Source organism: Nymphalis io, chromosome 16, assembly GCF_905147045.1.
Source record: "Nymphalis io chromosome 16, ilAglIoxx1.1, whole genome shotgun sequence".
Taxonomy (NCBI): Eukaryota; Metazoa; Arthropoda; class Insecta; order Lepidoptera; family Nymphalidae; genus Nymphalis; species Nymphalis io.
In genome coordinates, this window is record NC_065903.1 from 3,801,251 (window position 1) to 3,821,733 (window position 20,483).

Here is a 20,483-nt window from a genome sequence, read left to right on the forward strand (position 1 = left end):
TAGAAACACTGACAGCTAATGAGTGTAAAGGTATAGATATAATTAGGTCATTGATAAATTACGTCATTTCATCTATCGTTAATACTAGACACTAGAGTTCCATAGGCTTCAAGCGAGATTTTTATTAATTTTTCATTTACTTAGTTTTCTTATGGGCACCCACCCAAACCTAAAACTAAACTCAGGTCGAAAAATAAATTGGAGCGTTGAACTTAATATAATTTTATACACTCGTTTTATTTCACATAATTAATTTAATAATAATTAATTTTTATTTTATTAAATTATGAAATATCTTATCTTAAAAATGATAAAATAATTATCTGAATTGATAATCCGTTCCATTTCCATTTCTCATTTCCCTTAAGAAATCGTTTATCACGAGAAAAACTGCATTAATTACAGACACCGTCTCGTCTAACGACCTCTGTTTACGCTTCACCAATCATTGTAATAAGATCTCGAAACATTCGAGTCGTATAACTTCACTCGTCACACTTCGCTCGGTAGAAATCTCGGCGTCGCGAGTTCGATGGCTACTTGAAATTCAAAACGGAAACGCGTTTCCATCTCTGCATACGGTATTGATTTTACTATAGCTTTTATTCAATCAAAGTAAAAGTAAACTGCGAGGTTTATTGTTCTTGGCCGTCGTAAATATGTTTAATAGGAAAGCGTTTTCTAGTTTACAATTGACAAGCTAATGGAAATAGTATAAAATTGTTTGTTATTTATTCTTAATTACAAGATCGTTGTGGCATTTGTCTGCGTTAAATAAAGTCCCGGGTTTGAAATGGTTAAGGTAACAAAAGTTATTTAGGGTTTTATACTAACAATAACACAATAAAGTTAGTGCCTTGGAAGATACGTAAAACCGTGAGTCTTTTGTCAAATTCAGACGAGCCGGTTGGCGTGGTTGGTAGAACACTTGCCTTTCACGCCGAAGGTTGTGGCTTCGATTCCCACCCAGGACAGACATTTGTGTGCATGAACATGTCTGTTTGTCCTGAGTCTGGGTGTAATTATCTATATAAGTATGTATTTACAAAAAGAAAAGTAGTATATGTAGTATAGCAGTTGTCTGGTTTCAATAGCACAAGCTTTGTACAAGCTTAATTTGGGATCGGATGGCCGTGTGTGAAAAATGTCCCAGGATATTATTATTATATTAATCTTTCTTTTTTTATAGAATAAGTAGGCGGACGAGGTAAATGGTTAGGAACGTCCGTAGATATTGGCTTTGCAAGAAATGTTAACCATCGCTTAAATCGCCAAGTGTTTGTGTCTTCAATTTGCCATAAACCTTGGCAACTAAAATGTTATATCCCTTGTGCCTGTAATTACACTGGCTCACTTACCCTTCAAACCAGAACAAAACAATACCAAGTACTGCTCTTTTGCGGTAGAATATCTGATGATATTAAGAAAAATAGTCACGTTGACATGTATTTATATCTTCTGAGCTGTGGGCTAGCCATCGTGTGTCTATGAATATTATGCTAGTATTTAAGTTATTTTACAATTTTTTTAATTTTTATAATACGAATAAAGTTATATTCAATATTTCGATATTTAAAGTACCTAACACAATAATTCAAATAAATTTCGATTAAACTAAATAAACCTTTAATACATATGTACATTTTATTCTAATAATTATATCTTTTCTGTAAAATACTCTACAAATAATTATGAGTCGTTGACTATTCGGATTTATTGCATGAATATATAATGAACATAATAAACAGTAAATAAGTGTTATGACAAATAAAACCACGGTTGTTGATCGATTGATGAATTTTTACCTAAAACTAGTGACAATGTTACATGATCCTTCTCTTTCTCACACACTTAGAAAACGTATGCGTGACAGTGATAAACTATCGTTTATGTATTTTTCTTATTACAGGTTATTGGCCAGCACGGTTTCATTATATGGAAACTTGTTTTATTTGAAAAAAAATTAAAGAAATATTTTTGTTAGTTGTCCTTTTCACACGGTTATGGTTTTTGTCACGTTATAAATATAGTTTGAAGGTTATAAGGTGATGAAAAAATAAATTCTATATGCAAATTCTAAAAATTTTGAAATGTTCTTATCTAGGTCGCTAATAGCTATATTTAATTAAATAAATGTTTTTTGCCAAACGCGACTAGAGCTATTCTGCAACAACATGATACTCACAGCAGAACAGGTCGTGAAGTATTAAAAAGTGATATGCGATATTGGCTATTATAATAATAACATTTAAAGGACACACGAATCAAAATAGCGTAATATCGTTAGTCGTCTTTCAACATTATATGAGATAAGAAGTAAACTCTTACAGAATAGCATTGCAGTTATATTTAAAGGCCTAATATTTCGTTTACGATGTCATAATGAGTAATAAATAATTATCGTGTTTTTTTTATCAATATTTCAATCTTATGACTTTTAAATAGCTTAGACATAATTTCATAAATTTAAAGATTTGTTTTAAAAAAGATCATATGTTTGGTGATTATTTTTGTAAGTAATAAAAAAAGTTTTTCGTCGTCAGTCTTTTAATATTGTAAATATAATTTAAAAAAAATATTACAAGAATTAAAATAGAAATTTCATTACCAACATATCACGTTAAATAAATATTTAAATAATCTTATATACTGAGTAGTTATACATTATACAGAATAAATAAATCTAACGATAGAAGTATGTTTACGATTATCTCGAAAACAACGATAATCACGGAAAGTTTAAACTCGCAAAAACAGATCACGAGCAAAGGCCTTCGCGTTTGTCACAAAAAAAAAAAAAAAACATAATTAGCGTTCATTCTCTGACATTACTTAACGTAGGTCTTTCCGTGTTTGTGTCTTCAATCATTTGTACATCTCATTTGTCGTGAGAAAAAGGAAGCCGGCACGACTTTCACCCACCATTAAACTGTTTACTTTTTCGCTTATGTCTACTTGGTAATTGTTTCTCGTTGGAAAATCGTTTGTCTGAGGTATGCGACCGATGGGTCGTCTTTTGAACAATTTTTACAAGCTTTTTTTTATTATGTTTATTATCGAAAGGTTAAAGTTAATTTCAAAATATGTTTTGTTTTGTCATATAAAATTAAAAAGGCAGTTGAAATTTTTAACGTTAGTTAAATATTTTGATAAGTAAGGGTTTAACAGTTATTTGCAATTAATAAAAATAAAAAAGGAATAAATAGTCATTTAATAATATTAAATTTTTAATAAGAAAATTTGAGTCACTAATCTTATGCAATGACAAAATTGCACATTATTTTCAAAGTATTTCTAACCTGTCAAACAAAAACCAAAGTAACCAAATACAACAATATATTCTGAATAATTTTACATGAAACATAAGATTGTATTATTTTAAATTTCGAAAACATTATATGTTATGCAAGACAAAATTACACACAATAAGATTTCTTTCCGAACTTTGACTTCAATTTCTCAATAATGGTTGCTATTTTCACTCACGTGATACCTTCGAGACATTTAAATATTCATAAGAACCATTGTCTTAAGTAGGATATAATGAGCATGAAAAAGCATTAAAGACATAAATGACGATAGTATTGTAACTACTGGTGGTAGGGTTTTGTGCAAGCTCGTCTGGGTAGGTACCATCCACTCATCAGATATTCTACCGCAAAACAGCAGTACTTGGTATTGTTGTGTTCCGGTTTCAACGGTGAATGAGCCAATGTAATTACAGGTACAAGGGACATAACACCTTAGTTCCCAAGGTTGGTGGTGCTTTGGCGATGTAAGCGATTGTTGACGTTTCTTTATATGCCAATGTCTATACTTACCATCAGGTGGCCCATATGCTCGTCCGCTTAACTATAACATAAAAAAAAACTACCAATTAGATGTTTGAAAAGAAATGGCATATGTGCTAAGCGTCATAAATACGTAAAATACGTATAAATACGGAGACCATATATGTATGCTCGTTATCAGCACGTTTCTTTAGGTGTCAATATGGAAAAAATGTATCTTTAATAGGTATGATTTTTTCTTTTATAAACCGCTGTTGGCTCGTCCATTTTAATAAAAGAAATGATTAAATATACCTTGTATCACACATACATAAGCTTAATAAGGCATAATGACTTTTGGATTAGCTTAACTAGAAATTCATACGGTTTATGATCGCTTTGTGTGTATACGGTTGTTTAAAATAACACAGCCGCTGTATGTATTAATCGTAAACATAAGACAGGCCGATATTTGAAGAAAGTCTAAACTAATACATGTAAAAGTGTCATCTGAATGGATAGACACGGTACCAATCATTTTCATTGACTTTCTAACGGGAAAGTAACGATATGAAATTGAAGCACAAAGGCAGTGTACACGTAACTTACTTATACTTATATAATATTTAAAAAAAAAGGTATTGGATCATAGATTTGATATACATTTTTGAATGTCTCAAATTTTGTCTTATTTTGGTAATATGTACTATGTTATGTATACCACTTTGTGTACTATAATAGTAATGTGTAAAACACGCGCGTATATCACAAATCAACCTTCGTATGCGCGTGCGCACACAACGCGTGTAGAAAGCATGTGAAAACGACATAATGCGCGGATTAAATTTGGTTAAATAGCGAACGAAAGTGGTTTTAACATTTATTTAGAACATAGACATAAATCTCATAAGTCAATAATTAAAAAAAAAATACCTTGTTAATATTGATGTCGCATAGTTTATTTACTATAATTTTCGACACAATATTCATTTTTAAATATTATTTAGATTAAATACATTAACAAAAATATATATTATAATACTACCGAGCCGTTAGTTGACTCGATGCATATAATAAATAATGAATTATACTCGGTAACCGACTAGCACAGGACCGGGAGAATTGGCACACCTATGAGGAGGCCTATGTCCAGCAGTGGATAAATGTGGGCTGAATATGATGATGATGAACTTTTCTCATGAATCATTTTGTCCATTGGGAAAAAACCTTACGAAAATCAGTTCAGTAGTTTTTAAATTTATTGTATTTGGATAGATAGACGCGGCGGCGGTAGTTTGTTTTATAATATGTAGTGTCAACTATTTAAATTGAAGTTGTCTTATTTCATTTTACAGGAGCACAATTCTACTAACAAATTGACACTTTATCGAAATCGAATCGAAGCATAAACTTTGCCTTTTATCGATTTTCCTCTTCTTTAAGTTAGTTCACAAGTCAGTTTGGATTTGAAATTACGCTATATGGTAACATCATGTCGGTTTGGTTCCAATCCGAAAGAATAGTCAAAGATGGATTGGAATTGAATCTGGAACGTATCATAATCGTTATAAATTAATAATTCACTTCACTTAATTCACTTCTCACATCACTTCTTCACTTTACTTCACTTAATCACTATAATAAATAATAATTATACACTTAGCTACAATATTTAATGTAATAAAAAACTCGTGTTGCTTATCCATGTATATCTAGATTAACAACACATATTCTAACACGAGTAAAAAACGTCCTTACAATGGTAGAACGTTCACATTCCATGTGCCCGTTTTCAAAGCAGTCGGAAAACCGACACCCATGACGGTTGTAACCGGATCACTTCCTGTTTTTCTACAAACTATTCGCTTTTATATATCTATTTATCACGACACTATTATATTATAATTATATATAATTATACACTTATTATATACTTAACTATCGCGATCTGTACTATTTATATCTATATTTTATTTATACCTATTTTTTGCGCACTATTTCTGTTTTTGTACAATCCTACAATTGCATTTTTTCATTATCAATCTTAAAAATATAAATATGTGGTAGTTTAAAACCATACGATAGCTTTTTTACAAAAAATGTAGGTGGGTCGATTTTTTTGGCGGCCAGTGTATATATATATATATATATTGCTTGAGTTTTCCAATTACTAAGTTTGTTAAAAAATGATAAAAAAATCAGTCATGTCATAGTATTTGACTTTCGCGCAGGACTTTCACGCTCGAAATCCGGGTATTAATATGAATGATTATTATAGTAATTATGTTTATCGAAGTTAATTTGGATTTTAGCAACCCAATTTATTTCATATTTAAAATAGGCGTCTTGCATTAAAATGTACATTTTAACTATATTATAATTATAATTTATTTTGTAGTTTTATAGTAACGATAATTGTTTGTTTTGTTATATTGTAATAGTCTAAGTTACATAGAAATGTCGATATTAAAAACTTCATTGTATTTATTAAAATGTTCAAGAACACGTTTTAATCGGAACTTGTATATATATTTCAATAACTGTCACTATTATACTAGTCCAGGTGTTTTTCCGTCCTTACAAGTTCATTTTAAAATATAACATGCAATAATTAGTGCGCAAAAAAAGAAATTAAATGATATTAAGTATCTAAGAACGATTTTACTGATTGTAAGTATGTGTGGGTTAATTTTATATCAGTTTCACCTTATCCATCCATCAATCCTAGTTAACTAAATATTGCAAATTATTCAATTAGCATAGCGTGATTTTATATAGTGCATTTTAGTAAATAGAATATATAGTAATTTTTAAATCGCTCTTGTAAACTTAACAAATATTAGCGTATTGCAAACAAACAATAATTTTGTTTTTGTAATATTAGCATTAAAAGATGGAAGTTACTACTCAATGTCGTATTGATGGCTCACGCGTTTCTAGACGCGAAACCACGCCGCCGACGTTATAGAGATGCGTGCAAAAATATATTAACATAAAATTCAGTAATTAAAACATTACTGAAAATTTTATACAATGTGCGTACATCGTCGATTTAATGATTCGCAAGCCTCATTTTTTTAAACTTAATTTAGAAAGTAGGTCAATACATGCGATTTAAGGGCGTACACTGAGAGTACCGTTTTAATGACTGAAATTAACTGCATAATTGTAACCTTATAACGTAGTGTGTTTAACACGAAGAGCCGAAATATCCTTGGACTTGAGTTGGATGCAGTTTTTATAATACGTGATTGATTACTGAGCAAAAAATTCAAATATAAAATACATAAAGTTGTAATCTTATATACCTACATAACTAAATTATTACTGACAAATATTTATCACCGGTTCGGAAATGAATAACTAAAAAGAACCGGTAAAAGAAATTTGTCGTGATTATAATTTAATTTTTAATTCATAATATTAAGTATTAATTCAATTTTATAGAAGTACTAGGAACTAAATAATTGTCGGTGACGGTTGTTTTTTAACTAATTAACATTTGATGATAATTAATAGACATAATGACTCTCGATGTCACCGCCTAACTGTGACATCAATTCCATCGCGCACAAAGAAATTTGGCAACTCCTTTCTTTGTCGCACTTCCAAAAAGTGGAATTCCTTACCAGAACATTCTTCCCGACTGTACTGGCCGTCGTCGCGTTTGGACTCTTCTACAACTTACCATCAGGTGGAGTAGAGTCATATTTGCCCCTTCGGCTAATTTAAAAAAAAAATGTTTCAGATGAGTTTTTGTCACTTGTTTATCAATCAACCCTGTTGAACATCGTGACGGAATAAGCTCAACTCTACACTCAAAAAAGAAGTAATATCGGATCATACAATTCAATATATTTACAAATCTAATGAGTATTATAGTTATATTGAAATAATACTGCGGTCTAAAAACATTCACTTTGCTGACATCATTAGAATATTTTTTTCAAATTAATTATGTATGATAATTGTTTAACAGCACAAAAACCATAGCTATTATTTCTAAAATAGAGTAGACGAGTTTTCAGCTACGATTCCATTGGCTTTTTTCTTTATAATTAGTACCGAAATCACTTTTATAAATTAAGCAGCTATTTTAAAGGCAAAATCTATTCAGCCAATTAGATTCTTAGTTAGGATTTATACATAAAGTATACATAAAACAAATTTTTACTCCAATTTTACTTTATACCATTTAGTTTTTATTATCACTTTCGAATCCTGATTTATAGTTAATTTTGTCAGTTCTACGAAACAGTGTGATTTCAAGGTGTGATTCTCAGAAATAACGACTTATTATATCGGTGTTTTTATTTGTTTTAGATATAAATTGAAATATCCTACAAAATTATCATATGTACTGCAATTCTATCCTTTTTTGTGCATAATTAGTCGAACATTGCATACTTTTCCTTTAAAGTAACAACTTTAAAATTGTATAGTCGTTTTGTTTACATTTATTAGCTTCAAAGTTTTATTGGAAGTACAAGAATTGATTATTTAATTTAATTAGCGTGTCACAACAGCGTATGGTACATGTTTTCAACTATTTTTTTTATTATATTATTTCATTCTATAAAACATACTTTAAAAAGGTGTTTAACGATAAATAAAGAAATAGAAACCAAACGTCGACGAGCAAGGTTCACGGTTGTAATACTAATGAAGTGTTATGCATGTCTTTACACTAGAGACGCTTTGTTACGCTAGTTCGGTACCATTTGTAATAAGGTTGTTAAATCACAGATATGTGGCGCTAACAAGCGCTGTATGTCACCAGGGTATAACCGCGATTATATTGATCAGCGCTGCATACCGCTGTATATCATGTTAATGCAATTACAAAATTCAAAAATAGAATGAGAACATGATTGTATGTCAAGTATCCGTTTATAGATTATGTAAGGTATTTTTTGATTGAATAATAACCAAAGAAACGTCAAAACGATATACTCAATAATTAAAGAAATATGTAGTTATTGATAATTATTAAATATATAAAATATACACAACATATACTATATTGGTTATAGATATTTACACATATACAATTATATTATTTACAAAAATCTGATAAAATATATATGAAAAAAATAATTTAAAAACTATAACTATAATATAGAATGGAGGGCTTTCATATAATAAGTGTTTCTATTTATATTTCCATAGTATTAAACATTACAGTAACAGCCTGTTAATGTCCCACTGCTGGGCTAAGGCCTCCTCTCCCTTTTGAGGAGAAGGTTGTGGAGCTTATTCCACCACGCTGCTCCAATGCGGGTTGGTAGAATACACATGTGGCAGAATTTCAATGAAATTAGACACATGCAGGTTTCCTCACGATGTTTTCCTTCACCGTTAAGCACGAGATGAATTATAATCACAAATTAAGCACATGAAAATACAGTGGTGCTTGCCCGGGTTTGAACCCACGATCATCGGATAAGATTCACGCGTTCTATCCACTGGGCCATCTCGGCTTTTATATAATGACTTGAGATGATTTCACTTTGACCAAGTCATTAAACATTGAATTTAATTAATTATTAGATATTACAATATACATTGTTTTTAAAACTGTAAATATTCTTATTTCTTATCGCATTCTATTGCGTTACATAGTCTCGCTTGAGTCGTACGTAGTGAGCCTTATGAGCCTCAGAACACATTATTATTGCTTTGGAGGTCTAGCAGTTCGAATGTATAGAAACAGTTACGTTCTCTTTTATAGCTATTCTTTTGTTCAGAATAATACAAGTCTATCTTAGAAACATACAGAAACATTTATTACAATTAAAATATATATATATATATATATATATATATATATAGGCTTTTTAAGTTTCAATCTATGTTGTATATATTTGAAAGGCTGGCAATTAAAAAGCATTTAAGAAGAATGTAATTAAGGTACAACAATATTCAAGGATTTTCACATATGATAATGGTGTTATTTTGAATAATGAAAAGTGTTATGAGAATTCACGTTTAAATAAGTAACGCTTTAACTTGTTTGTAACAATTGTATGTATATATGTATATAATTATATATATAGTTTATTTAACAATTTTATTTCGCTTAATGTTTTGTAAAGGATGATTATTTGGGTAGAAACAAATTTCGATGTCCGTTGGACCAATTCTACTAACAAATTGTCACTTTATCGCAATCGAATCGGAGTGTTATCGTTGCCTTTTATCCATTTTCCTATTATTTAATTATCTACTAGTGACATAAAAATTTTAAATTCAGTTTGTTTTTTTTTTTTTTTATTATATAAAAGCATTTGGTAACATTTCGGTTTGGTTCAGAACCGAATAGTCGAAAGTTGCATTGCAATTGAATCGAGAATGTACCATAATCGTTATAAAGGTATTAGGTTTGACCCCCATGAATGAAGCTTAGGTCTAATGACATAGATAATATAAGGAATTGAAAGAATAATAAAGTATTCCTTTTAGTGGCAATAACAGCAAACAGATCTAAATTTATAATACTCATTATGCTGGTGAAGCGTGAGTGAGCCAGTGTAATTATGGAATCTTAGGTCTCATAGTTAACACAATATATGTTGTATTTTTGTGTACTTATATTTGTATTGTTGATGATATAATTTACTAATTACCGCCTTCACAGATTTCTGTTTGGCCTAAAAGATGACTAGCAGAGAATGCCTTCAGGCATTAAGTCCTCCTTCTGTTCCAACTGCATATTACGGTGGTCCATAAAGTTTTTAAATCAATAAAAATACATAAATTGTTTATACATCCTGCCGATCAACATCAGGCCGTCTATTTTGATAAAAAAAACGAACACATGCGGACAATGTACGTCCAAAAATATCTCCAAAAGTAGTTTTTTTTATAGTAAATTTAATTTATAATTATATACTATTCGTAACTAGAATGATATCGCGTCTATCTTTAATATTTTAATTTATACAACATATATTTTGGTTACTTAAAAGAAAATCGTGATCAAAACGCCTTTACAAAACATGTTACAAATAACATGTGTCAATCGTTGCGTAACGGTATTTTTATGTCGATAAGTGATATAGTTATTCATTAGTTCTTGTCGACGTTTAATTAATGTTGTGTAACTTAGGCTCTGAGAGAAAACTGATTCGATGCACGTTTTATGAATAATGTTTTTTTAAGAGCTAATGTTCGATATTTTAATAGTGTTGTAATGTGAAGTGCAAGAGCAGAGATGGACCAATTAGTCGTTAGAAAACGTTAATCTTAATCGATCGATCGATATTATTGTTTCAAATCGAGGCCAGTACTAATTTATATTTATAATTCGTTATGTGCTTAGAAAGAAACTTGCATGTGTGGGATGAAATTCTATGACATGTGAATCCAAACAGATTAAATCACTATTACCTCATCATATTTCGACGGGATGGCAATCCTACACGATCAACGCGAAGCATGGAGCGGGTCCAACGGTTTTAAGTGCTGCCTGGTTCAATAATATTTATCATTATACGGCCTAATTTATATACGTTGTTTTGCGGGATATTAGTGAAACAATGCTGTCTTTTTCTTTCGAGTGTCAAGTCAATAATGATAGAAAGAGAGCAATGTCTGTAAATAAGACCCATAGATTTTAATTATTATATTATGCTATTTTGAGCCGTATACGAGTATAATTTGTTGTAATTCAATTGGCTGTAGATAATATATATGTTGTGTTAAAATATTTAAATTGGTCGTTAAGCGTAATACGCGCTTATTAGGAATTGATATAAATTGGATATAAATGTTTCTTTTTAAATTCTTATAATTATAATATACGTACATATAATATGTCGATGATATCTAAACGGCTGGCTCGATTTTGATGATTGTTTTTGTGAGTGTTTCAGTGTGTTCCTGGTTGTTCTAGTAATATATGAATCTGTATTTCTTGATTTCTTTTTTGTGGTTTTAAGCTTTTGTACTAATTCAGTCTTTGGTTTCTTTCATGGTAAAGAAACGCAAGCATATACATTTATATATACAGAAAAAGTATATGTATGTTGACTTCCATAAGTTATTATTAAGAATAATATGTCTTTGACTATTTGTTGCAGTTCTTACAAGTTTAATATGAGTCTTTATTCAACAAGTAACACGTGATAATATAATTACACTTAATTAGGATTCAATGTGCGTAGTTTAAAGTTCAACGCCACGGATCTCAGCGTTACATAAATCGCATGGATAAGATTTAAGTCTTATTTGTAATACTATAAAAGTTATTATGCTATATCATAATTTTTATGGGATCTATGACCCCCTGTTGTGTACAAACAATACGTTTGTTTTATTATATGTTTTGATTTTTTTTTTTGGAGACAGTATCGATACAGGCAAAGGTGATATATATATATATATTATAAATATTATTCTGTACAAGTTTATATAGATAAAAGAGTAACAACTGGGTTTCTTGCTTATTCTTCTTTATTTACATTCAGAGACGGTGGGTAGGTTTAAATATTTTGCATAGCACTCTCGGTGGATATAAAATTAGACACGGCAGTTGATTTATAAAAAAAATAAAGTTCATGATATAAAAAAAAAAAATGAAAAAAATATTGCAATGAATGCTTACTTAGAATCATTTGCTCATTCTGACTAATATTGCAAATGCGATAGTATGGTTGTTTATGCTTTCAAATCTTAATTACTAAACCGATCATAAAATTTTGCATACACGTTATCAGGGACATAAAACAGGGCATAACCCACCTGAACACACACACTCGGATGAAACTGCGGAAACTAGTTACCAATAAAATAAGTTATTATATATACGCTTCAGTTCATTAAACTTCCGCTCAGCATTTGTCATTAGCGTCCGGCGGTAAATCTTATGTAATCAGATCGGAGTTATTACATCGTTCCTGTCATCTTTCTATCGCTCGAGGCTTAGAATCCATTTTGAGTACGTTTATTAAATGTTGTCGCAATTAATATCGAAATTGTATGTGAATATTTTACTTTTAAATGTATTAGTCTAGTTTTTGCTTTATTTCGTGGGTAATATTCGTTATTATTCATTCGATAAAATCAATCTTATCATTTATCTTGTGGGAAAAATTGGCATATTACCGATGTCCTGTTAATAAAATCATACTGGTTCTGTAAAGTAACTATCTAATGCTTTTACTTATGAACGTTGCTTAGCGGGTGATTCATTAAGCAATGCTGTGTCTTCTTCTTTCGAATGTTAAATCAATAATGACAGAAAGAGTGAAATTAGTATTTAACGTATATAACGTATGTTATGTTTCACTGCCTATTTTCGATTTTCGTTAGTCCAGTGGGTAACTTAGAGGTTCTAAAGAGTTATTATGATATTATCTGCAGCATCCCAAAGCTTGTAAGTTGACCGTTTTAATAATTCCGTGCCTCGAATAGCACGTCAAGCAGTTGGTCTTGCATTTGAACTTATTTCGTGCTCGGTAAAGAACATCGTGAGAAAAGCATAAGTCTGATGAAAATCTTTTAAATATGTATCCCAACCCACATTCGATTAGCGTGGTGGAATAAGATCCGAGTCTTAAAGGAGAAACTTATTGCAAGGAGAAACTTATTACATCGTAACATTTACAGGCTAATTTTACTTACTTTTTTTAGAAAAAAAAAACATTGCATTTTTTAATAATAATACCTAATGTTAAGTCTATTTCTGTGACTATAAAATTACTAATATTAGATTACTAACTACTTAGCATTTATATAAAATAAAGATTAATTATATTATTATATACCTATTGTATGTTAACAATCAAGTTTTCAATCTCAGAGCATTATATTCTATAAATATATTTAACATAAAGGTTCTTATTCAGTAAAATCCACATTATGTTCATAATAATCGCGCTTAGATAACTCGTCACATCATACATAATATGTGAAATAAAATAATGTAGTTGATAATGATATTCAAATCCTAGCCGCACCCCAAACACCTAAGTCAAACAGCGGAATTTGTGAGCTACGTCATTAAGCATTAAGTCTAAAATTGTTTATTTTTAGATCAACAGGTTTGTCAAAATGGCCGATCAACCTGTCGGTTCACCTCTTACTTTCGTTATTTTCACTTTCGATGGAAGTAACATGTTGTTTATTACGTCGGTTAATTTAGATGTGTATATTATAAGATGATTTCCGCTGTGGGCGTATGTTTATGTTACACGTACTCACGGTGAATGCTTTATAAAGTACGTTCTTTGAACCCGACGTTCATAGTTCAGATTGAATGTCATGTGACGTCATAGAACTTTTAGTTTCTATTTAATGACTTGGTTTTTTTTTTTAAAAAATCTCACGTAATTTGTCTTGAGAATAATAGTGTTTTCTTTTTTTACAGATTCTTTTAAACGACCGAGTAAACTGATATCAACATACTGTAAAGGTTAGTTTAGTCATAAATTGTCATTAAATTAATTGTCGAGAGGGCGCTGTGTCATTTAAACTCGGGCAAGTACCACAGAGTTTTCATTATCTTAATAAAATGATTATTGTGGTCGGGGGTGAATGAAAACGTCATGAGGTAATCATACTTGTATCAAATTCTGCCACATGTGTATCTGCCAAGTTAGAGCAGCGTTGTGGAATAAGTTTCAAACCTTGGAACTAGTGGAACATGTACCGGCTTATATTTTTTCTAAAATAAAAGATGACAGAAATATCTTTATAGCAATCACTATTAATTGATTTTACTCTTATTCATATTTTTTTTTGCTTTTTTAATCATTAAATTGCTTTTTTTAAACATAATGATAACAAAGTGTTGGCGCGTTGACGCCATATTGGATTCTTTAAATGTCAAATCGATCCTATATAACCTTTACGAATGTCCTAAGTGTCTCAGCTCTAAGTGTGAGTCATTATGTGATTTATTGGCGCTTAGATAAATTATTTATTTGAACAAATGAAACAAGTTGTTAACTAGATGGTCAGGGTAACCAGGTATCCAATAAGTTATAGGCAATAGCTACTATCTATAAAAGCAGTGTTTGTAAGGGTCAACTTAACAAAAGTAAATTTTGATGTTATTATTTGATATGATTATACCTTCGTAAATACATTAATTTAGAAGTTTATTAAAATCAGCAATCCAACCACTAAAATTGTTTCTATGTTAGAAAATCATGACTCCCAATATAATAAATTTTGCCAGCATTGATTGATAGCAAGTATGCTTGCTACCTCGATTAAGCGCTTGATTATGCAAATCATACTGAAAAGGTTATTGCCTCCACTGGTCAGAAGGGCTGATTAATTTTTCGCACAGATAAAATTAGAATTGCGTTTAATCGGGGAAAATTGTTAGCATTCTCGCCATTCCAAGTAGCCATGATTTGTATAGTAATTTTTATTGATTTAAATCTTCTATGTAAACCATTATTATATTATTATTATGAATAAATATCTATAAACATATTACTCCTAATAATTAAATTTTAGCAAATAAATTCGCAACCATATCGAGGTTAAAAAAATACATTTTTAAATATTTGAATTTGAATATCAATCTTATTTTCAAAATGTTTGCTAAATTTGATATAACTAAGTCATTTACTTATATGATTTGAATTTGTTATTTAAATATTTTACAATTAATTAATTGGTGTTTTAATTTTATCGTTAATTTTTTTTATTATATTACCAATGACATTTAAAAAATCATTATTTCACGTCAGCGGTTTCGCTTGCGTGTGGAAGGGGGAAACTATTTTTGTTTATTCAAAATTAAGCAAGAATATTTTACACAAACATGTATTCTAAAATATAGTAAAAACAACACTATATTGGTGGCAAATTAAAAACTTCATTCATTATAGGATACAATTTTTTTTGGATCAGATTGTTTATTAATTTTCTTAAATTATTCCGAAAATTATTATATACTAATTTATTTAAATTATGTGTATTAAATAGAAATTTTCGAAACTAAATTACTAATATAACTCCATTGATTCTGATGAGGTCTCATCTTAAAACGTCAGCTCATGAGTTGTAACAAATAAAATAGAACATCTCTATAAAACTAACCGTCCACCAAATGCGTTAAGCGATGACATACGATAAAAATAATACGACTTATATTTTTCAGACAGAATTATTTCGAGATAAATCTAATTAAGATACTAACACGATTTTAATGCAAATTTATAAATTTAACATTAATGATATGCTAACTAAAATGTGGACATGCTTGATACCGTTATGGGTTACCGTTATGATTATATAATGTGTTATCCGTTTCCGTATAAAAGGAGTAATTATATATTATTTTTATGTCGTTCAATTTACTGATTTAAATATTATATTTACAGCAAAAAGTCCAAAGTCGTTGGACCTCTTTCGTGTCGGATTTGCTGTCCTATCGGATTATTAGAGTGAGGGAATAGAGAGTGCATCTGTGTTTGCGCACACACTCGTACAGTATAATATGCGCCGTTGGTCACTGAGGACATCATATATAGGTGCTATTCCTAAAAACACAATATCTCACAAAACAAACATATTTTTATAAATAATGGCATTATTTACATTTATTTATATATAAAAATTATTATAATAGCCGAAAGAAATGACTGTTTTCAGAATTCATGATATTATTAACAACTCCAAGCAGTTTAACTGGCGTTAAACTTAATTGCTCGGTCTTTATAGTTCGAGCTTAAGCTTATAAGCTTTCTCAACAAAACGGGCAACCAAGCGTGAAAATATTTATTAAAATAGCGCGTTAATAGATAGGAATTCTTCATTTGTATATAAGTATGTTATCAAGCGATACCATGCTTCAAATCTAGAGAATGGCAACCTTAAATTGCTTCAATAGGTCTTTCGCGGTCAAAATCGAAATCAAACAGTGTGCGATGTCAAAGCCGACTCGGCACTTTCGCCGGTCCGAGATTAAAACGTTATATAAGTTAGAGGTCTCGGCCAAACAGTGACCTATAGAATTAATGTATTATAATAATAAAAAATAAATATATTTATTTATTTGGATCTCCAGCAGTTGTACATAACACACATTCAAATCACTTTTTACATTAACTTAAAACTAACTATGCACAACCAATTATAGGAGAACATACTTATTCACAAACACAATTACAAAATATACAAATCAAAAATAGAATAAAAACAGAAAATAAAATATTTAAATAAAAAAACAAAATAAAAACTGAAACTAAAGGTAGTAACTAATTAAATTTTTAATTTATTTAACAGTTTTAATTAAATATAATATGTTTAACGTGTTTTACGTTGATAGCTTTCATCAATGATTTTGTAGAACATTTTCAAATTAGAATAAAATGTTTTATTATAAACAGCTTGTTTATTCTCTATTTATAAATATGTTTTTTTTTTTTTATAATATAGGTAGGCGGACGGGCAAATGGACATCTGATGACGTGATCACCAACACCCTTAGATATTGTTGTCTTAAATATTGTTGTCGTAAGAAATATTAACTATTCCTTACATCGCCAATACGCCACCAACTTTGGGTACTGAAGTTTCATTGGGTCACTTTTCCAAACGGAACATAACCATACAGTTTTGCTATTTGGCGGTGGGGAGCGGTATCTGTTTGTCTGAATCACATGTCACGTAATTTAATCGAATTTTAAAATACATACCTCGATATATATTTATATTTACCGGAATGATGTTTTTTTAATTGTTTATGATTTAAATGACTTATAATAGACAATACATAGGTATTGTCATGTTTAAAAGGATTATAATTTGATTTCTGACAGCTGTCTAATAAGATTCCGTTAATCAAGTCGGTAAAATCGATTATAGATTCATTGTTCTAAATTTCTCTTTAGTTTCTATTATATTATTGAAATATTAAATTGAATTTAAGATTTTTTTTTTGAATAAAGCTGTTTATTTTTTATTTTAAAAATGACAATGACACGATTTTACACAGTTTAATAATAACTTCAAAAGGTCAATGCTGGATATTTCGACATCTTCAGAATCATAATAATTCTAAACTGGATATTGTTTGAGTCAGTTTCAAGTTAGGATATTTAGTAAATTTAAAATTTTTGGCACGTTCTAAGAGCAAGCAGAGCGGGTCATTGTCGTGAATACCGTCAAATTGCATACTTAGTGTTGTTTGTGTATCTTTAGTAAAATGTATCGAATGTCGATAATTTGAAATATTTATAAATTTATAAGTGATTTTTCTTTTTCCAATGAAATATTTAATCGATAAAATGCAAAATATTAGTTTTTACAAATTGCATATCTAATATTACAGAAAATTAGTTTTTAGATGCCTCTAGTTACCTTAGGCTCTCAGAAGCAGTTTATAGACTTAATTTTTTTTTTAATTTATAAATGACGGGCTTAAAACATGAGCAAAGAAAAGTGCAATAAAGATAGTATATTTATTGCATATTAAATGCACACAAAAACTTGAATGCAAATATTTTAGTTTTTTTTATAAATTTAATATACTAAGTAAAGGTCTCAATTCACCACATTTTAGGAAAAATCATTTGGAAACTAATAATATAATCAAGTAAATGTAACATCCTGTAAAATTCGAGCCTTTTTGAGGAAAAGGCAATTCAAAGGCACGCAACCTAAATACAATTTAAGCTATCGATCATTACAATCGATATTTTTCACATCAAAACGTGCCGATGCATTACTATTCTTATCATTACATTATATGTTCTATTTTCAACACCACAGAGTTGAATTTCATATTTACATAAAATAATCGAATAATTTAGCTTGGCCCTTTAACATCGATGATGAAATCGCTATACGTGAGGCATCTGCAGGCTATTCTCTCATTATTATAATAACGTGTAACCAAATTGGTTTCAGTTCGGCGCCCGTGATATATATAACTAGTGTATAAAGTTAAAGAACTGTTTTATGCTTTAACTTTAACTTTAGCTTTAACCTTTAAAAAATTCTTACTTTATATGAGATGTTTGGACGACTTTCGTATTTAGTAGTATAACACACAAAATATGTTTGTACCAATGAAATTGCAACGTGAATACGTTTTAGCCAATCCGTAACCTTTTTCGTCACTAAATATCGTCTGTTATGCGACTAAGTAGTATAGAAGTAGGAACCAGTCTTATCGAGATCATACTCATCTATGCAAGATTTATTTTTAAAATATATTCTACAACATATGCGAGATAAAGCAAACGCAGAGAATAGTTTTCTAAAATAGAACGTGCAAATATGTCTAAATTAATTATTAAAAAAAAAATTAGGACTTCCAAAGACAAGACCAATTATAATAAATTTAAATTGAAAATAAAATTAATGAGTTGACCAATAAAAATTTACTTTCTTGTTATTCGACTAAAGATGATTATATAGAATATAAGGGAATATTAATCTGTGTTTAATTATTAATTTATATTAAAACTAGAACAATAATATCGATAAATATCGATTGCCAAACAGCACTTAATGAAAACGCTGCGTTCAGAAATTACATATTATTAAAATAAATTAAACTGATTATTATTAATGAGAAATCAAAATGTGTATTTGTTTTCGATTTCACGGAATGCTTCAAAGGCTGTAGCAGGAAATATCACTGTATTTATTTATTCATTTCACGGCTATTCGCGAGTTTATACTTTAGTAGAGTTTTAAACATCGCACAGATAATATTACGTACAATTTTGTATTTTTTTTTATTGTACCGCAATGATGTATCATTATTAGTTTTCAATTGATTTTTATTTAACCGAGATTTCTTACTGGCACAAATTAAATTTGAAGATATTTTTATCTTGTACATAGTTAAGAATAGAACATAAATGCGCGGCGAAGCGAAAGCAACCGTGATACGGAATTATATGTAAAGTTACGGCCACACCTGCGCGACGTAGCGACTTCGAAGTCTTTTTGTTGTTCTCGCTTGGCTGGACAGGTGTGTTCGATCGTTTATCCTCATTATACACATACAATGCACTGATGTAAAACAACCGACATTTTTAGAGAGAGAGAGAGAGACCTAATTTCTCAAAATGCGACATCGCAGTATTTGTCAGAGCACCTTGAAAACGAGACGTAAGGATGTCTTTTTTTTTAAAATATATAAGATAGCGCTTGACTGTTATCACACCTGATGGAAAGTGATGATACAGTCTAAGATGGAGTGCGCTTGCCTAGAAGATGCCTATTCACTCTAAGACTTGAAGGTACCCATATTGTAGGTGGTGGAAAAAACGGAGGTCGGGAGGATATTCCAGATCTTAGCGGTGCGTATCAGAAACGAGGAAGCAAATCGTTTCGTACGTGTCCTAGATACATCAACTATCTGCCTAATGCTCAATGCTTCAAATATTCTTAAAAAATCAGATTTAGATACTTAGTTATAGTTATATTAATAGGACTAAGATATTTCTGATGTCTCGTCATATTTATCATTTGTCATTTTAAATATAAAAACTACGTAAATCAGACGTTAAAATGTATTTTATTTTATTTTATCCGAAGCGTAGGCAGTGGCCGTGTCAATATTACGACATTATCGCCTTCGGACCGTTTATCGCGTTCGTTTTAATTGACCGTACCGTACTTGGGGTACAGATTAAAGCTCTCTATACACGAACGGATTTATTTAATGTTAACTTTGATTTATTTTATTTCGTTTCAATATAGGTTTCGAATTATTCACTAAAAATCCCTGTGAGG

At 29.9% G+C, this 20,483-nt stretch overlaps 1 protein-coding gene across 2 annotated transcripts in view; it reads left to right on the plus strand.

Moving 5' to 3' along the window:
* LOC126774377 (uncharacterized) overlaps positions 1-20,483 on the plus strand; it is a 152,014-nt gene that overhangs the window by 24,224 nt on the left and 107,307 nt on the right. For both annotated transcript variants that reach the window (XM_050495872.1, XM_050495871.1), the window contains exon 2: positions 14,140-14,184. The gene's annotated coding sequence lies outside the window, so the exon portion shown is untranslated. The remainder of the gene's footprint in view (positions 1-14,139; positions 14,185-20,483) is intronic.